The sequence below is a fragment of the Rhinopithecus bieti genome, unplaced genomic scaffold, assembly GCF_001698545.2.
Source record: "Rhinopithecus bieti isolate Rb0 unplaced genomic scaffold, ASM169854v2 scaffold_23748, whole genome shotgun sequence".
NCBI lineage: Eukaryota > Metazoa > Chordata > Mammalia > Primates > Cercopithecidae > Rhinopithecus > Rhinopithecus bieti.
Window position 1 is genome coordinate 1,141,225 of NW_016811596.1, and position 19,257 is coordinate 1,160,481.

Genomic DNA, 19,257 nt, shown 5'->3' on the forward strand with positions numbered 1-19,257 from the left:
AAATAAAATAAAATAAAATAAAATAAAATAAAATAAAATAAAATAAAAAAATGTGTGTGTGTGTGTGTATTTAAAAAAAGTAGAAAGAAGTCCCATGATATAGCATCATCTGCAAGCTGGATAATCAGGGAAGCTGGTGGTACAATTCAGTCTAAGTCCAAAGGCCTGAGAACCATCGGAGCCAATGGTGTAACTCTCAGTCCAAAGTCAAAAGCCTGAACACCTGGTGTTCTGACATTCAGGGGAGATAGAAGAAGGATTTTCCAGTCCCAGAGGAGAAAGTGAATTCACCTCTCCTCTGCTTTTTTGTTCTATCTAGGTCTTCAACAGATTGGATGAAATTGGTGAAGGTAGATCTTCCTTACTTAATCTGCTGATTCAAGTGCCAATCTCTTCTGGAAACACCTCCACAGACATATCCAGAGATTTTACTTTAGCAGCTATGTGAGTATCCCTTAAGCAAGTCAAGTTGACACCTAAAATTAACCATCACATTGGTAATCTCATTCATTGACATAACTTCAATTATGATACACATGATGATGACTTCCAAGTCACAAATGTCTCTATTCAACTCAAATATGTATATCCAACTTCTTATCAAATAATTCTCCCTCCATATTCCATGATAGTTTTTGATTTAGCACTTATAATGTTGATCTCATTGTCCATGCACCCACCCACCTCCTTTTCCCTCGTATTTCCTATCTCGTTGAATGGCATCATCTGGTCTCTTAAGTCAGAAACTGGGAAACCCCTTTAGATTCCCTCTTCTTCAACATATTTTCAACACCTTTACCAGCTCTTTGTATTTTTATTTTTATAACATTCCTACAGACAGTCCACTTTGCTCAATTTCTCATTTTCTTGGTGCTACCTTATTTCAGACTACTGTCAACAATTCGTCATCCATTCAATATACATTTGTAATCTCTGCTGTGTTTCAAGCACTGGAAGTACAACATGAAAACAATATGAGAGCCTATTTTGAGGGAACAATTTTAAAGTTACTGGGCCTTTTAGGCATTAAAACATAGTTTAACTCATGATTTATTTTAAAATCATGAGTATTTGGAGATTTTCTTGCTGTGCTTAGTGGGTACTGTGTATATTTTACAGACTGACATTGAAAACCTTTTTGTTTGGGGAGTTTTAAAGTAAATGACTTATGTTGAGGAAAGAAGTTATTACTGAAACCTGGATTCTGGCCTAAGGAAATTCCCTTAACCTCTATTCTGGTTTCCTATTTCAAAATGATTGTGTAGGAGGCTAATGGAAGTTAGTTGGTTGCTATGATCCAAAAACTCTATGGGTGAAAATTTAAAGTACAGATTTCTTATTTAATCATTAAAAAGCTTTAGTTGTGAATTCTGTGTCCTGGTATAATGGATCTTGATTATTAATGCATTAAATGTGCATTCAGTGAATTCAAATGTTGCCAATTATTCCCTTACCAATCAAAGAAAAATCAAAGCATGGAATTAAGAGGGGTTGGCTAAAAGTATTTGGACCAGGTTGCATACCAGGACCATGAAGAAATTGAGAACAGAGCCTACATCTTTTATACTATGGTTCAAAGCAAGGGCTGTTGGAATGTGCTGCTTCTCCAAAGTAGAACTTATGAAAAAATGAGGGTCCCAGCATAGGGAAGCATCAATGTCCTGAAGAAAAAGGAGAAGCTCCTGGCTGGGTTCCAGGGAGACAAGCAGGAAAGAAGCAGAACTGACTATCTGGAATGGATGATTACACCATCTGCTTTTGCAGTCTTACCTTGGGCAGTGTCCAGTACTTGATGTTTTAGGAGGAAAAAAAATCTACCACTTTTTATATTTTTCACTTGGTAAATCATTAAAATCTGGAAACTATCCTCTGTAATACATTTTTTTGGCTAGGTTTTCCCTTTGAGTCTTGATTCTTTTGAGTTTTACACTGATATACAGCTTAAAATATTAATGAAAATATTTCTTCTGTTAAAAGGCTGGAATGCATGAGTATTGTCAGCTTGCAGGTAATATGGCTATTTTGCAAAAATTCAGTATGTTAGAGGGTGCCTAGACAGTGTAGGAAATTTTGCAGAAAGAGTACAAATACTTCACATTTCCTAATCATCTTGAGATTTACCACTAGGATTTATATTTTTAGTAGTGGCTTGATTTTTGTTAGCTATTTCAGTTATATTCTGGGTCAAAAAACAAACAGAAGAAATTTAGAGGAGGAACAAAAGAAATATATGGAACAACTTTCTTTATAATCCTTAACTCTCAGGGTGAGTACATGGAGATCGCCATCATTAAAACTAAAATATTACAGATTCAGAAAGTTACTACTGGTTATAGCATTTGTTTAGAGTCCCCAAGGGTATGTTTTACTTCTGAGTTGATGGTCTAGGACACAATATTTTTGAACAACGTTCCCTAATCAGAAATGAAAGGATAGCATTCATTGACAATAACTACGAGGACATTTCCAGTGATCCTCTTCCCTGACTTTGGGGCCATTTTATAGAATCATAGCAGTTTGGGAGTGAAAGGGACTATCACAATAAAATCAAACTTTTTCAGTTTTGAGTTCAATCTTTGGCCTCAGAATCTCCAATTGCATAATTTTTTCATGATCAGTAAGTTGTCAGTGGTGCAACTGTGACTAGAACTGGATCCCCACTCCTTGTCTGGAGTTCTTTCCACTTACCTGATTACCAGTATTCTCCTTTCTTTGTTGATAATTTTCTTCAAAATCTTCTTTGAAGAAAATGAACAAAAACAGTTTCAAATGGCTGCTTGCCAACTATTTCCTCATGTGAACTCCATTTTTATTCTTTCACCTACACTAAGTTCTTTTGATAAAGAGAATCATAAACTATTAGACATAGAAAGGATATTCATGGATTCTAATCTTCTTATTTAACAAATACGAAAACCAACACCTAGGCAGTCAACTTGCCTGAGGCCACAGATAATGGTAACACTAGAATATAAACTAAGGATTCCTGTGAGTTTAGTGATTTTTTTTTTTTTTCAGAGAGCTTCACTACCTTGAAAGAACCATTTCTTTTTCTAAGTCATGTACATACCAGTTAAACACATTATGACTATTAATTAAACAAAAACCTCAGGACTTCAGATTCTATGAGACATAGAATATCATGTCTCTTAGAGAATGTGTGAGAAAAGAAAAGAGCAAAACTTTAAAGAAACAAAGTGGTAAACAAAATCAATATTTGAAGGGGAGCTTAAAATGAAATCCCAGAGATGATAATGAATGATTCGTGCTTTTAACAATTTATGGGCTAATTAATTAGCAGCTTTCCTGATGTTAAACTTTGGAGTCCAATATTTTTTCCTCTAGAAAACACAAGGATACCAGCTTGTTCTAAGGCTCCAAGCCATTCCCCGTGGACTGTTCTTGGCCTCTGCCTTCACAGACCATAACTTGAAAAGAAAATTGACAGACAGAAAACCCTTAACAGCTGGAGCTTTAATTTACCTACATGAGTAAAAATATTTCAGTGTCTGAGATTTCTCCTGGGTTGCCCTATATGGAAGTAGAACAAGAAGCCAGAGGAAAAATCACACAAAAAAGCTTTTACAAGAAACATTATAAAAAGAGCAAATCCTGAGAATTGTGTTTAATAACAGCAATGATGAATTTCCTGGCAGTCTCTACCAAGCAGTTAAAGACCAACCATCATGTGAAAGAGGCTGGATTAGTTAGAATGGTCTACAGCAGCCTAATAAAGAGCGCCAGAAGATTTATTCTCTCATACAGATAATTTTGAGATATGAATGATTCTATATTTAAGAAATGATTCAGATTAATTTATACTAAGAGATTCTAGTGTGACTTAAAGCAGGGTCTGAAAAATTGAAGAATAATGCTTTGAGCCACCAAGTTAGTGCCCCGCAGAATATTTTAAAATTATTTAACACACATCATCTCAGTGTCAACAACTCATCACAGATAAACTATCTAATTAACAGAACCCTTCATAGTATTTGATAACTGAGTCTTGGCTCAGTTTTTATACCAGAAGGGCAATCCTTGATAAGCAGAAATTATAAAAGCAGATTTTAAAGGCATTAATTCAAAATAGAATCAAACTGATTTCAAATTAACCCCTGTTGGTATTTAAACTTATTTAAAACCACTTGGCTTAAAGATAACACTTGGAGAGGCTGCTTTTGACCAGAGTCAGGCTTTGTCTAGACTGTCAGCCTCTGTATTTTGATTTCCTTTATTGTGTACCAGCCTCCTTAGACCCAGGGTAATTGATATGGGTCTTGTGCTAGGGACAGATGAGTTTATCCTGTCATTGAAGCCCTTCACAAGATGCCTTAATTATTGGAGCTAATTTGAAGATTTGTGCTCTGTGGTCTACTTAGGAAGCTCAATTGTTTTCTTTTTCCAATTCCGTGTTGGCAACACTTCCAATAACAAATCCAATAAAGAATTAGTATTTGGCTCCCTGTGGTCATGGAAAAAGGACAGCAAGAATAAGCAACAATAATAATTCCTTTTTGTATAGTTTTTTAAAATGTGACCAAGTTATTGCTTCAGTTTTGGGACAAAGACTCATGAAAAAGCAGAAGAGGAATCTTAATAATTTCCATAAGGGATTGTAACACGATTCTTTGATCTCTGCTGCTAATTAATATCCATTTTGCAGTGAAATAAAATGCTGTAGTTTCTAATGGAGAGAACTCGGGATAAAGAAAAGGGAAGGAAGTTCCATTAAAAATGATGTTTAGAATACAAAATGACAAGCAAGATGAAACACAATTAAATAATTATTATTGCAATTAGGTAAATCAAGTTACCAAACTCTCAATATAGAGAATTGGTAGATGCGAACCCTGGTCAGGAATCTTCTCTTATATTTCTTTGGTACCATACCATACGTTTCATGCAGGTTTGCTGAATCTTATTCTGCATAATAGCTGGAAAATTAGAGATATCTACATATGAACAGAAGAATGCACTTCTCAGGATCACAAACAATATATACTAGATGCTTCCATTTTGGTGTTATGGATGTGTCAGTGCACAGATGGTGGATACATAAGTATCAGTTGTAATTACCTTTGAGTGGCAGAACTACATATAATTTTTTTATGTGTGTGTTTAGCTCTATTTTCTAAAATGAGTGTGCATCACTTTTATAATGATAACATAGTTAATATTTGTAAAGTGCCTGCTTTGTGATATTCTTTCAGATGTGTACATTCTGACTTTCAACATTCAGTTGGGGAAAATTAGGGTAGATAATATAAATAAAGCTTCAGCTATTTCATTCTTTCTATGACACTGGTTTCTGGGGTTATTATTTAGATATTTACCTTATGTCTAAAAACTGTTATTCAGACACAGAGCAGATAGACATGGAGCATTTCTTGGGACCTTGTGTCTGATACACATGAATTCAAACAGTTTTAAAACTCTTCCACATCTTCCTCTTACCTACTACTGTTTGCTAATAAGTAGAATGAGGAAAAGGAAACCATAGCACTGCAGTTTTTCAATTTTACATTAACACAGTAAAACTTTAAAAGGGGACAGAAGGATATAGATTGTGTTTATGGAGGGATTCTCTTGATGCCCAACTTGTGAATTGGCCCTTCTTGGCAAGTGGACTTTGATGTCACTATTGTCAGCTTCACAGAATGACTTCTCAAGTAATTATCTAGGAGAGAAACTTCAGTTCTGCAAATTAACTTCTTGAGGTTAAGATCATGCCTTTGACGAGGAATAACTTACCTTAATGAATATTTGAGAAAATTCCAGGATCTCATTTGGAAACCTAATATCAAGAACTATTTATTTATTTTTTTAGTCACTATGCAGTGACTCTGTGCCAAGGTCACTGCATAGTGATTATTCATGTATTTGCAAGTCAGTATTTATCAATCCCTTAGTTTTTTTCTTCTCTAGGTCTAATTTTCTTATTTACTGTAGAAAGTATCTGTCTTCTATTTCTCCCTGTGAGTCTTCTTTGGTCTTATGCGGAGGCCATCAATGTGGTACTATATAATGAAATTCTCAAATTTTTAATTTGAGAACCGAGACAATAATTCTTATCAGTTATGATTCAAAATGACATGTGGAACCCCATTCCTGGAGATACTGATTTTTTAGGTCTAGAGTAAGACCCAAGCTTTCCCTTATATTTTTTCAACAGTGTTTTTTGAAGAAGAAAAATTTTAAAATTTTAACAAAATATGATTTATCAATTTTTTAGTCTGTAAATTTTAGTACTATTTAGTAAATTTTGCTTGATCTAAGGTGACTAAAAGATTCTCTTATATTTTCTTCTAGAAATGTTATAGTTTTAGCAAATTTTAAATTTGAGTCTATAATCCATTTCAAGTTAATTTTGTATGTAAAAGTAAGGGTCCAGGGTTGTAGTCTTTCTTTCTTTGTGTGTGTGTGTGTGTGTGTGTGTGTGTGTGTGTGTGAATATTTAATTCCCAGTTGTTCCAACACATTGGAATTTAACTTGTCACACTGGATTGCCTTGGCACTTTAACCAAATATCATTGATCATATATGTTTGGCTCTATTTCTGAACTTCAGTTCCATTAATCTATTTTTTTTCACTAACATTTTAGTGATTATAGTGTTATAGTCAGTCTTACAATCAGGTAATGTAAGTTCTTCAACTTTTTTCTTTGTTTTCAAAATTGTTTTGAACATTCCAGGCCCTTTGCATTTCCATATATATTTTAGAATTGATTTGTCAATTTCTGAAAAAAGCCTGTTGAGTTTTGAATGTGATTGCACTGACTCGATAGATTAGTTTGGTGGGGAACTGACATCTTAACAATATTTATTCTTTTGATACATGAGCATGGAACATAAGTATTTCTTTAAAGCATCTCTAATTTCTTTTAATGCTGTTTTGTAGTTTTCAGTGTAAAGGTCTTACACATATTTTGTTAAATTTATGACTATTTCATATTTTAATGCAACTTTTAATTGAATTATTTTCTTTATTTTTCTATATCCCACAGTTACTTATTTCATACATTTATTGAACTATTATTGCAGTATAATAAACTGTACATATGTAATATATATTTTGATAGGTTTTTATTTATTTATACAACCATCATCACAGTCAAGGTAAAGAATATATACATCAAACTTCAAAATTTCCTCATCCCTTTTGCAGTTGATCATTTTCTCCACATCTAGTTCCAAGTACCTGTTAACTTACCTTCCATTACTATATATTAGTTTATATGCTCTAGAATTTTATGGAGACTGTATAATCCAATATTATCCTTATTTCTGGCTTTTTTCACAAAACATAAGGATTTAAAATTTATCCATGTTGTTGAGTTATGAATAATTCATTTAATTTTATCTCTGAGTAATGTTTTATTGCATGAATACACCAGGATTTTTTCTCCTTTCACCCATTGATACACATTGGGTTGTTTCTCATTTATGACTATTACAAATAAAGGTGTTATGAACATTTGTGTACAAGTCTTTGTGTGGAAATATACTTTTGTATCTCTTGAGTAAATACCTGTAAATGGAATGGCTGTGTTTTATGGCATGTGAATGTTTAACTTTTAAGAAATTGCCTACTGTATTTTGTGATTTTAACTTCTGATTGTTCAATGCTAGTATAGAGAAATACAACTGATTTTTGCATATTGCTTTGTATCTTGTGACTTTGCTAAATTTGCTTACTAACTCCATAGCTTCTCTGTAGATTCATTAGGGCTTTCAGTAAAAGTAGCCATACTATCTGCAAATGTAGACAGCTTTACTTCTTTTTCAATTTGTATGCCTTTTATTATTTTTTCTTGCTTTATTGCTCTGGGTAGGATCTCTACTGCGATATTGCATTAAAGTAGTAAAGGTAGACATTCTTGTAATTTATTTTTCTGTTTTTTGTATCATTGAATTGGAAAGAACCCTTTTCTACCTTTGGGAAGAGATTGTATAGAATTGGTTGTATTTCCTTCTTACATGTTTGGTAGAATTTATTAGTAAAGCCACCTGGGCCTGAGATTTTCTTTATAGGAAGTTTTAAAACTAGAAATTCAATTTCTTTAACAGATATAGGAATATTCAGCTTATCTAATTCTACTTGAGTGGGTTTTGGTAGATTGTATCATTCAAATAAATTTTCCATCTTATCTTAGTTATCAAATTTATTAGCATCCAGTTGTTCATTAAAATACTTTATTAGTCTTTTGGTGCCTATGGAACCTGTAGTGATGTTTGCTCTCTTACTTATGGCATTGGTAATTTGTGTTTTCTTTTTTACCTTATCAGTCTGGTTAGAGAGCTAGGAGTTTTATGGTTCTTTTAGAATAAGCAGCTTTTGATATTGTCTGTTGTTTTCTGTTCCTTGATTTTCTCTTGTGATTTTCTTGCTTTTCCTCTCAAGTTTTACATCTGCTATAAATTTTATTATATTATTTCTTCTTACTACAGTTTAGTTTGCTCATTTTTCTAATTTCTTAAGGTAGAAGCCTAGATGACTGATTGTCTTCCTTCCTTTTTTACCTAATATGCATATTTAATGCCATACATTTTTCTCTAAGCACTGCTTTATCTGCATGTCACAATTTTTTTGTTGCATTTCCATTTTTGTGCAGCTAAAAATCTTTTCTCATTTACTTTGTGATTTTGTTCTGTGACCTAGGAGTTACTTAGTTAATGTGTTATTTAACTTCAAATATTCAATGATTTTCCAAGTATCATTAAAAAAATTTATTTCTAATTAAAATCAGTGGGGTTGAAGAACACACTTTGTATGTTTTTGATCTTTAAAATTTTACTGTGTCTTGTTTTATGGCACAGAATGGTCTATCTTCCTAAGTATTTCATGTGCACCTGAAAAGAATATGTATTTTGCTACTGGTTGGTAGAGTGTTCTATAAATATATACTTGATCAAATTGATGAGTAATGTTGTTCAAGTCTTCTATGGCCATACTGATAGTTTCTCAAATTTGTTTATCAGTTATTGAGTGGGATATTGAAATCTCTAACTATAATTATGGATTTGCCTATTTTTGCTTTTAGTTTTATCAGGTTTTGGTCATACACTTTGAATCTCGGTTATTAAGTTCAGTGATAGATATTAAGTACACGTATAGCATTGATAATAGTTCATGATAAATTGACCCCACAATCATTATAAATTGACCCTCACTATCCCCGGTAGTATTCATTGTTCTGAAGTTTACTTTGTCTAATATAAGTATCGCCACTTCTGCTTTCTTTTGATTAATGTTTTCATGGTGTATCTTTTCTGTATCCTTTAACTTTTAATATATCTCCATCTTTACATGTCTAGTGAGTTTCTTTTAGACTATGTGGCTCCAAAGAATTTGGCATTGTTTATTTTTTCAGGTATCTTAATGATACATGCCTTTTATTTGGGATATTTAGAAATAATACATATTTTGTGGCCATTTTAAATTGAATTTACTTTTCTATCTTTACCAACTCACTAAGACATAATTGAAACACAAACTGTATATATTTAATGTATACAATCTGATCAGTTTTGACTTATATACACAGTCATAATACTGACCATTTCCATCACTGAATGATAGTATTGTATGGGTATAAATCATTGGGTAATTATTGATATGTAAATCTATCATCTTGCTATTTGGACTTTATTTGTTCTTTGTTTCTTTTTTCTCTTTTACTTTTTCTTATCAGATTACTTTTAAAAAATAATTCTGTTTTATCCCCATGATTAGTATGTTAGTTATACTTCATTTTATTTTCATATGATTGTTATAGGGTTGACGTTATGTACTTTTAGTTTATCATAGCCTATCTTAAAATAATATTATATCATTTTACATATGATGTAAGACATCTGCAATCTTGTATTTCTATTTTGCTCCTCTCAGTCTTTGTGCTATTTTTATAATAAATTCCACTTCCACATTTACAAGCCCCGTAATCTATGATTATTACTTTTGGTTTAAAGAGATAAAAGATGAAAAAATGTCTTTCATATTTTGTCACATACTTATCTTGCCTATAATCTTCATTTCTTTGAGTAGATGCATATTTCCATCTAGTTTTATTTTTCTTCTGCCTAAAGGACTTCCTTTAATCTTTACTGTAGTTCCTGTCTGCTGGTGATGAATTCTCTCAGCTTTTCTAAATCTGAGTAAGTCTTTATTTCATCCTCATTTAAAAATATATATATATACTTTATGGGTATAATATTCTAGGTTGGCAGTGATATATATTTTTGTACTTTAAAGGCTTTTTTTATTTTCTTGTGGCTTGCATTGTTTCTTAAGAAAAGCATGCTGCATTCTTTTTTCAGTTATGTATTATGAATCTGACTTCTCTGTCTGCTTTTAAGATGTCCCCCCTAGTTTACATTAATTTTATTATCACATCCCTTTGCATAGATTTAAAAAAATTTTTTCTTCTGCTTGAGTTTTCTTGAGTTTCTTAGATTTTTGTCCTATTCGTGTTTATGAAATTGAAATCTTTTCATTGTTCCTTTAAATATTTTTTCTGTCCCGCCCCTGCCTCCCCACCACCTTTCTGAGACTTCAGTTTTTCTCATTAGACTTGTTAATATTTTCCCACAACCCACTGATGTTCTATTGATTTTTATTTTATCTCTTTTCTCCGTGTGTTTCATTTTGTATAGTTTATATTGCTTTGTTTTCAAGTCCACTAATCTTTTTTCTGTAAGGCTTATTCTTTCCTGTAAGGCTCTTAATACCATTTGGAATAATTTTTATTTTGTATATTTTATTTTTCACCATTAGAATTTTTTTCCTTTTTTGTCTTCCATTCTCTCCCAACATGTTCATACCTTCCTTTGCCTTCTTTCACATATAAAGTATATTCATTTTAGCTAATTTAATATTATTTTGAACTAATTCTATTATATGAATAATTTTTAATATGTTTCTAATAATTGATGTTTCTCATAGGTTATATTTTTCTGTTTCTTTGAATGCTGGGTAATTTTTGATTGGATGCTAGCACATATGAATTTTATGTTGTAGTTTTCTGGATTTGGCAGGGGAGGTAGTTCTTTAAATATTTGAGATCTTGGTTCTCAGAAATAATTAAATTACTGGGACTCAATTTTATCCTTTAGGATTTCTTTTCAAGCTTTGGTAGCAAGGGTTCAGACATTCTTTAGTCTAGGCTAATTTGCTGTCTTTATAAAGGCAACACCCCATGCCTATGTATTAGGAGGTCTTTCTACACTGATTGGTGAGAATAGAACCTATTATGGGCTAATGTGGCCTTCCAGGATTGATCTTTCTCTTCTCCAATGGTTCCTTTTCTGGCCTCACACTCATTTGCAGATCAGTATTCAGCCAAGAACTCAAGGGGGAATATTTCTGTAGCTACCCAGCTTTCTCCGTTCTTTCTCTTAGTAAGCAACCTCCTCTCCTCTCGGGTACTTTGCTTTTAAAATTTTGGGCACGTTGGCCTCTCAAAACTCTGAACTGTGTCCCTTAAACTCAGCAAGACTACAGTCTTCGTTTTGAATTCCTTCCCTGTGCTATGGCCTGGAAATTCTCTTCAATTAGTGAGCTCAAGAACTTATAGAGTTCAAATCATTTGTTTCCATTGTCTCAGGGATTACTGACCAGTCCTTCCTATTGTCTGACGTCCACTCCATTTAATTTATTTTGTCTGGTTTTCTAATTGTCTAAAAAAGTAAAGTAAATCCAATTACCTATCACTTTATCATGATACGACATAATATACTTTAAGTGCCTAAATAAATAAATAAATAAATAAGGTCATAACACAACATTTAAGGGCAGGAATACAACCAAACCTTAGGAATAAGGAGTTTATATTCATTGGCCACCCAGGCAATACTTCCTTTTCCTCTGCATCTGTTTCTCATCTCTGCATCTGTTTGTCAATGTCTGTGGAATGGCTTACTCTGTTCCTCCAGTCTGCATAGTTAAATGTGCCTACTCCACATCTACTAGGTTTGCATATTATTGTTGCAGTCACTTACAGGAACTCCTTTTTGAAGGTATCCATTTGCAAAGTTCGAGACTATCAGACAATACATTATTTTAATGACATTCTTTTAATTATTTTTAATAATATGCTTATTGCTATTTAATTTTGATGAAGGCCAGGCACAATGGCTCATGCCTGTAATCTTATCACATTGGGAGGCCGAGGTGGAGAACTGATTAAGCCCCAGAGTTTGAGACCAGCCTGGGCAACAAAGTGAGACCTCTCTATTTGAAAATTTTTTTTAAATTAGCCAAAGGTGGTGGCATGCACCTGTAGTCCCAACTACTTGGGAGGATGAGAAGGGAGGATCACTTGAGCCCAGGAGTTCGAGCTTGCAGTAAGCTATGATTGCACCACTGTGCTCCAGCCTGGGTGACAGAGGAAGACTTTGTCTTAAAAAATAAAATAAAATAAATAAAATAATCTTGATGAAATTAGTCCTTAGTAGCTAAGAATACCAGCTTGATTTTAGTATTTACTATGCAATATACTTAATATAAAATGAATATAAAAATATTTTCCACATTGTTATTTTATTCTTGCATAGTAGAAAACATCACTCACTTTTAAAACAATTTTATAGTTGTGTTGGCTTACTCATAATATTTTGCTTGTTCTTGAGTGATTTAAAATAATTTAGAATTCTAAACAGAAATATTAGGAGTAGGCCAACTTAACTATAAAAACTGTTTTTAAAAGTGATATTTTCTGCTACAAATAATTTAAAAAATATTTTAAATTATTTAAAAATTATTTTAAAATGTCTCTACAAATTATTTAAAAATTTCCTGGCATTGTATATTACTTTACATTCATCTACACTCAGTTATATGTTTTATTCCATTGTCCATTTATATTATCTAGCATTCTTAAGGGTATTCTGGAAGCCATAATTCTTCTCAATTTTGTCTCAACTAAATTGTTTGGTGCTGTCAATAATTTTTACATTTGAGCAGTTGTAAATTACTATATCATTTGACACCTACTACTGACATTTTCCACCATAAAACTAGATGATAGTCCTTAATTTTAACAAATTAAGAACTGATTTGGAAGAAAAATTGGAAGTTTATAATTTTACATCTTTTAAAGACTGTAGTATGATATAGAAGAATTATCGCATCACTGGTTAAAAAGTCAGTGTAAACTTGCATCATTAGGATTTTTGAACGAAAGTGAGAGCTCCTAAGTAGGAGTTGAACAGTGAGAACACATGGACACAGTGGATGGGACATCACACACCAGGGCCTGTTGGTGGGTAGGGGGGTGGGGGAGGGATGGCATTAGGAGAAATACCTAATGTAGATGACGGGTTGATGGGTGCAGCAAACCACCATGGCACGTGTATACCTATGCAACAAACCTGCACGTTCTGCACGTGTACCCTGGAACTTAAAGTATAATTAAAAAAATAAAAATAAAGGGAGTGAGAGATGCCAAGCTTACAGTAGTTGTTCAAAATATTGGTTAAACAAATAAATGAATAAATATTCATTTAAAATATGCAATGTAGTTTATCCCCACTTATAAAATAACCATGAATCTCATTGAATTTGGAGGAAATCGATCATTTGCAAATATTCTTCAATAAAATATTTAATTATATTTACTATTATACATCCTAGTTGTCTTTCCTAACTTTCCTTAGTTTGTAAAGTGAAGCTTGCTGCTGTTTGATTTTAAAAATCATTTGCAGTTGTCCTCTGAAAACACATATCATTTATTTTATAATCAATAGATTATTTGACTTTTAGGCTTTTGAATTTTATTTTTGCTATATCCATGTATTTCTTTCTAGGATATAAAACATAATTCTTATCAAGAGGACCTTATCAAAATTTTAAACTTTTGCTCTGTCAAAGACTCTATTAAGAAGATGAAAACACAAGCTACAGATTGAGAAAAAATATTTTCAAACTACATATTTGACAAAAAACTTGTATTAGAATCTAGAAGTAAATCTCCAAACCCAAATGTAACAAAGCAAATGATCCAATTAGAAAATGGGCAAAAACATGAATACACATTTCACTGAAGAGGATATATACAAATGGCAAAGAAGCACATGAAAAGATGCTCTACATTATTAGCTGTTAGGAAAGGGCAAATTAAAACAATAAGATATCACACACCCCTAACAGAATGGCTAAAATAAAAAATAGTGATAACACCAAACCCTGGCGATTGTGCAGAGAAACTGGATTACTGTTCATTACTGTGGAAATGGAAAATGGCACAGCTAGTCTGGTGAAGAGTGGCAGTTTCTTACAAAGCTGAACATGTGCTTACCATATGATCCAGCAAACACATTTATTCCAAAGACACAAAAATGTATTTCCACACAAAAGCCTGTATGTGAATATTCAGTGTAGGTTTAACTTATCCCGAAACTGAAAGTAACCCAAATGTCCTTCAGTGAATGAATGTTTAAACAAACTGTGGTACATCCTTTCCATGGGACACTATTGTTGATACAGGCAATAGCTTAGATATGGAACTCAAGGGATTTCTACTGAGTGAGGAAAGCCACTCTCAAAAGGTTATATGCTGTACGATTTCATTTATATAACTGGAGAACAGATAAATGAGTTTAAGGGGATAGAGGAGTCTGGAGGGAGGTTGCTGTGGCTACAAAAAGTAGTATCAAGAATTCTCATGATGGAACTGTTTTGTATCTTGACTGTTGTAGCGGTCATGCGAACCTACATGTGTGATAAAATTGCCTGGAGTTACATACGTACAGAAAGACAATTGAGTGCATATAATGCTAGTGAGATTTGAATAATACCAGTGGGTTGTATTTATGTCAGTTTCCTAGTTGTGATACTGTTATAGTTACACAAGATGTTGCTATTGGAGAAAACTGAGTAAACAGGTATATAGGTTCTCTTGATATTATTTCTTGCAACTGCATGTGAATCTATGATTGTCTCAAAATAAAAATTTAGAAGGTGATTACTTACTGCAAGTGTGAATTCACCGCTGAAGTCTATACTCATCATTTCCACAGACACTAATCTGAAGAGTGATATTAAGTGACTGATTGGATCAGGTCTAAAAGAGTTGGAGACTCTCCTAAAAAGAGTGATTTACTGTGAATCCTGAAGGGGATACCAAGATCAGGGACTGGAGTGTCTGGTCCAATTGGAAGACATGGTCAAATGCTAGCTTTCATGTCATAGGTTCAGGGTGGGCAGAAGAGCACTGACAGAAACTTGGGTGTAGACTGGGTTTTCTGGAAGCAAACTGTGAATGGAATTTGGGGTGTTTATTGGAGACTGACATTTATGAAAGAAAGGTGAAGAACTGAGCATAACAGAACTCTGGAGAAAATATTCCTGCTTCGAGTCATCCTGAACTATCTTCTATGGCCTTGCTCGGTTACCCAATGGGCATGACCGCAGGTAAAGTATGTCTCTTTAGCTAAGGTGGATCCCGAAAAAGAGGACAGCTGAAGGCAGTCTCCTAACTGGATTCCCTACAGTTGTGCAGCAAGTCCTGCCTGAAAGGAAGATTGCAATGGTGCATCTCTGTGTTGGCATATAGACCCAGGACAGTGACTGAGTCAATATTGGACTCAAGCAAATCATTTAAAAAATGGAGTTTGGAGAAAGAGGCTAGCGACAGGTATGCAGGTCTCCTTAACAACACACTTGGATGTAACTGTTAATAGGACTGCTGCTGGGAGACAGTGGCATCTCGCTGCAGGTTGATGAGGATACGCCATTAATGTAGGATATGATTTGGTCTGTTAGAAACTGCCCTTTAAAATTTATTTATATTCCATTTTAGATAATGTTTTTAATTACTGGATTAATGCCAGCTGGAATGATGCAAAGGTTTTTATTATTAGAATGGATGTTTTGGCTTTGCAGAAGTTTCCACTTGTTCACTTTCTGATCTAAGGGGCAGACTGCTACCTATCCGTCAGTTGCAGAAACTGTTGACTAAGTCTCACCAGCTGAACTGATTTCACCCTCCATTTGAGCAACTTGATATTTTACAGATATAGAAAACTGCTGTTTATTCTCCACTTAGACTCTCCCAATGCATTTATAAGGAGATGGTTAGAACTGGCATGTACCACAGGAAGGCTCTTCAAAGGGAACATGTTAACACATCCTTATTCCTGCTGAGTGGAACGTGAAAAAAGCTATTGTTAACATTTCTTATGGAGTTCCTCAACGCCTCTTATAAATGAGCCATATTTAGTTTTAAACAAATTTCCTGAAGTAAACATTATATTTCCCTGATTTTCATCTCTCTTGGAAAGCTTCCAAAAACTTGGAAGTGAATTAGTGTGCAATTTGCATCCAAGTCTTAGCCAAGGGGATGTGGTTTATTATAATACATGGTCCTCCTAATTATTGAACAGCCCAAGAAAACTCGGTCCAGTGTGCATCTGCTGTTGCTTGACCACATTGCCAAACACAATTTGGCAAGCACAGAAATGTACATTGAGCAGACCTACAGTCTAATTTGCATTAGAGTTTGTGGTAATTAGATGAAAGCTATAACTGAATGAGCTTGTCCTCTCTTTTTAGATCACTTCATTTCTAAAAAATAAACAAGAAGCAAACCTCCCAAAGAATTTCCCTTTTTATGTGTCCTTGAGGTTTCTCAGTGTGATTTAATCATTGCCCAACTGTTAGTTCTGCTTATATGTGAAGAGAAAACTTGTTTCCCACATATTTCATGTGGACTTTCTTTTATAATTCTTGATATCTGTGGGTTGATTGTGCATGTCTCAATACATGGTTGATGTCATTGTTCAAAAGAGTGAATACGAATACTTCTGATTAGATGTCTGCAGTCTTTGGGAATTTGCATCCAAGAATAAAAAAAATAGGTCCGTCCTCAATTTTTCTTTTTTCTTTTTTAACTTTTATTAAGTTCAAGGGTACATGTGCGGGTTTGTTATATAGGTAAACTTGTGTCATGGAAGGTTTTGGGGAAGATTATTTCATCACCCAGGTATTAAGCCTAGTATTTCTTAGTTCTTTTTCCTGATCTTTTCCCTCCTCTTACCCTCCACCCTCCAATAGGCCCCTGTGTGTGTTATTCCCCTCTATGTGTCCATGTATTCTCATCATTTAGCTCTCACTTATAAGTAAAAACATGGTTTTCTGTTCCTGTGTTACTTTGCTAAGGATAATGGCCTCCAGCTCCATCCATGTCCTTGCAAAGGACATGAACTTGTTCTTTTTTATAGCTGTATACTGTTCTATGGTATATATATACACACCACATTTTCTTTATCCAGTCTATCATTGATAGGCATTTAGCTTGTTTCCATGTATTTGCTGTTGTGAATAGTGCTTCAGTGAAACATATACATGCGTCTTTATAATAGAATGATTCTAATCCTCCAGATATATGCCCAGAAATGGGATTGCTGGGTTGAATGGTATTTCTGTTTTTAAGTCTTTGAGGACTGTCTTCCACAATGCTGAAATAATTCATATTCCTACCAATAATGTATAAGCGTTCCTTTTTCTCCACAACCTTGCCAGGATCTGTTATTTTTTGACTTTTTAATAGTAGGCATTCTGACTCTTGTGAGATGGTATCTCATTGTAGTTTTGATTTGCATTTCTCTAACGATCAGTGATGTTGAGCTTTTTTTTCATATGATTGTTGGCTGCATGTATAACAGAGTCTTGCTCTGTCACACAGGTTGACGTGGAGTGGTGTGATCACAGCTCACTGCCACCTTGACCTCCTGGACTAAAGTGATCCTTCCACCTCAGCCTCCCAAGTAGCTGGGACCACAGGCATGCACCACCATGTCCAGCTAATTAAAAAAAATTTTTTTTAGAGACGGCATCTCACTTTGTTGCCCAGTCTGTCCTGGAATTCCTGGGCTCAAGGAGTCTTCCTGCCTTGGCCTCCCATAGTGCTGGGATTACAAACATGAGCCACCACACCCAGCCCATCCTTTGATTGATTTAAAGGATAATAAGAAACCACAGAAAGAGCCATAAATAAATCACAAAGATCCCACTGAATAAACCACCTTGGATAAACCGCTAAATTTTTCTGAGTCTCGATTTTCTTATCTATAAAATGGGGAAATTGATGCCTCCTTTATCTACCTCACATAGTTGATATAAGAGCCAACTGGAAAAAACAGAATTTAAAACTGTTTTGCGGAAAACATATAGATGGCAAAGTTGTTTTAAAATGATAAGATTATTAGGTACATATCAATACATTCACAGAGAGTCTAGTGAATAATTTTGTGGTATACTGCACAAACTACCCTCAGAGACCACCAGGGAATCTGATGCTCCAGCCATGGTAGGCGCTTTGGGAGTTGAGGGTGATCATGGTCCAGGGACTATTGGACTACAGTGTCCAATATGATAGCCATTAGCCACATGTAGCTGTGGGACCATTTGAAATGTAGCTCGTCCAAGATGAGACATGCTGTGTTAAATATACAGCAAATTTCAGACTTAGTGTAAAAGAGAATGCAAAATATCTCATTAAGATTTTTATAATGATTGTTTTCAGTATATTGAGTTAAATACAATATATCACAAATTTTATTGTCTCTGTTTCTTTTCATTTTTTGAATGTGGCCACTATGAAATTACATATGTGGCTCACATTTTATTTCTATTAGACAGTACTACTTGAAAGCGTGGAGCTATGGGATTGCTAATTATATTTAGGGCTGAAGCCAGAGTTAGGAACTAAGCAGAACATTGACATATAAAGTGGGTACAAAGCAACAGGGTACTGACTAGGGACACCAAGCCAGAGCTAGTGGTTTTTGAAGGGTGGGTAGGAAATGGAGCTTAGAGATATTTTCTGGAACTTGTATTAGAACTGTGGTTATAGAAAGCCCTTGGCTTTGTTTGTGGGTAGAAAGGGAGCTGTTAAGGGCGCCAGCCAGTTCAGACATACCAGTATTATTCTTCAAAAACAATTATGTTTAATAAAACCACAATAGTCTAGAGCGCTCTGGGAAAGCATAATTTTTCTGTGTTTGGGTATTCTGGTTATTTTAGTGTTTATCCTTTAAATATCAAAACTAAGATGATATTTGAAGCATTTCATGTGGCAATTTTTTTAAATATTAGAAACTTGTTTTACCTTCTTATACAGAATAAGAATATACTCAACAAAATTTTTGTGGCATCCTATTTACACAAGATAATCACTGTGGATGTAAATTATAGTTTTCCATAATATATTAATGATCCATGTAATATTGTGTGGTTTGATTTGTGAGTGGCCGCTTGCT

The 19,257-nt window shown here is 33.9% G+C and overlaps 1 long non-coding RNA gene across 1 annotated transcript in view; it reads left to right on the forward strand.

Moving 5' to 3' along the window:
* Nucleotides 1-19,257, forward strand: part of LOC108543694 (uncharacterized) — a 309,209-nt gene that overhangs the window by 56,031 nt on the left and 233,921 nt on the right. Inside the window, exon 2 of the long non-coding RNA XR_001889646.1 lies at nucleotides 320-444. This is a non-coding gene — a long non-coding RNA (uncharacterized LOC108543694). The remainder of the gene's footprint in view (nucleotides 1-319; nucleotides 445-19,257) is intronic.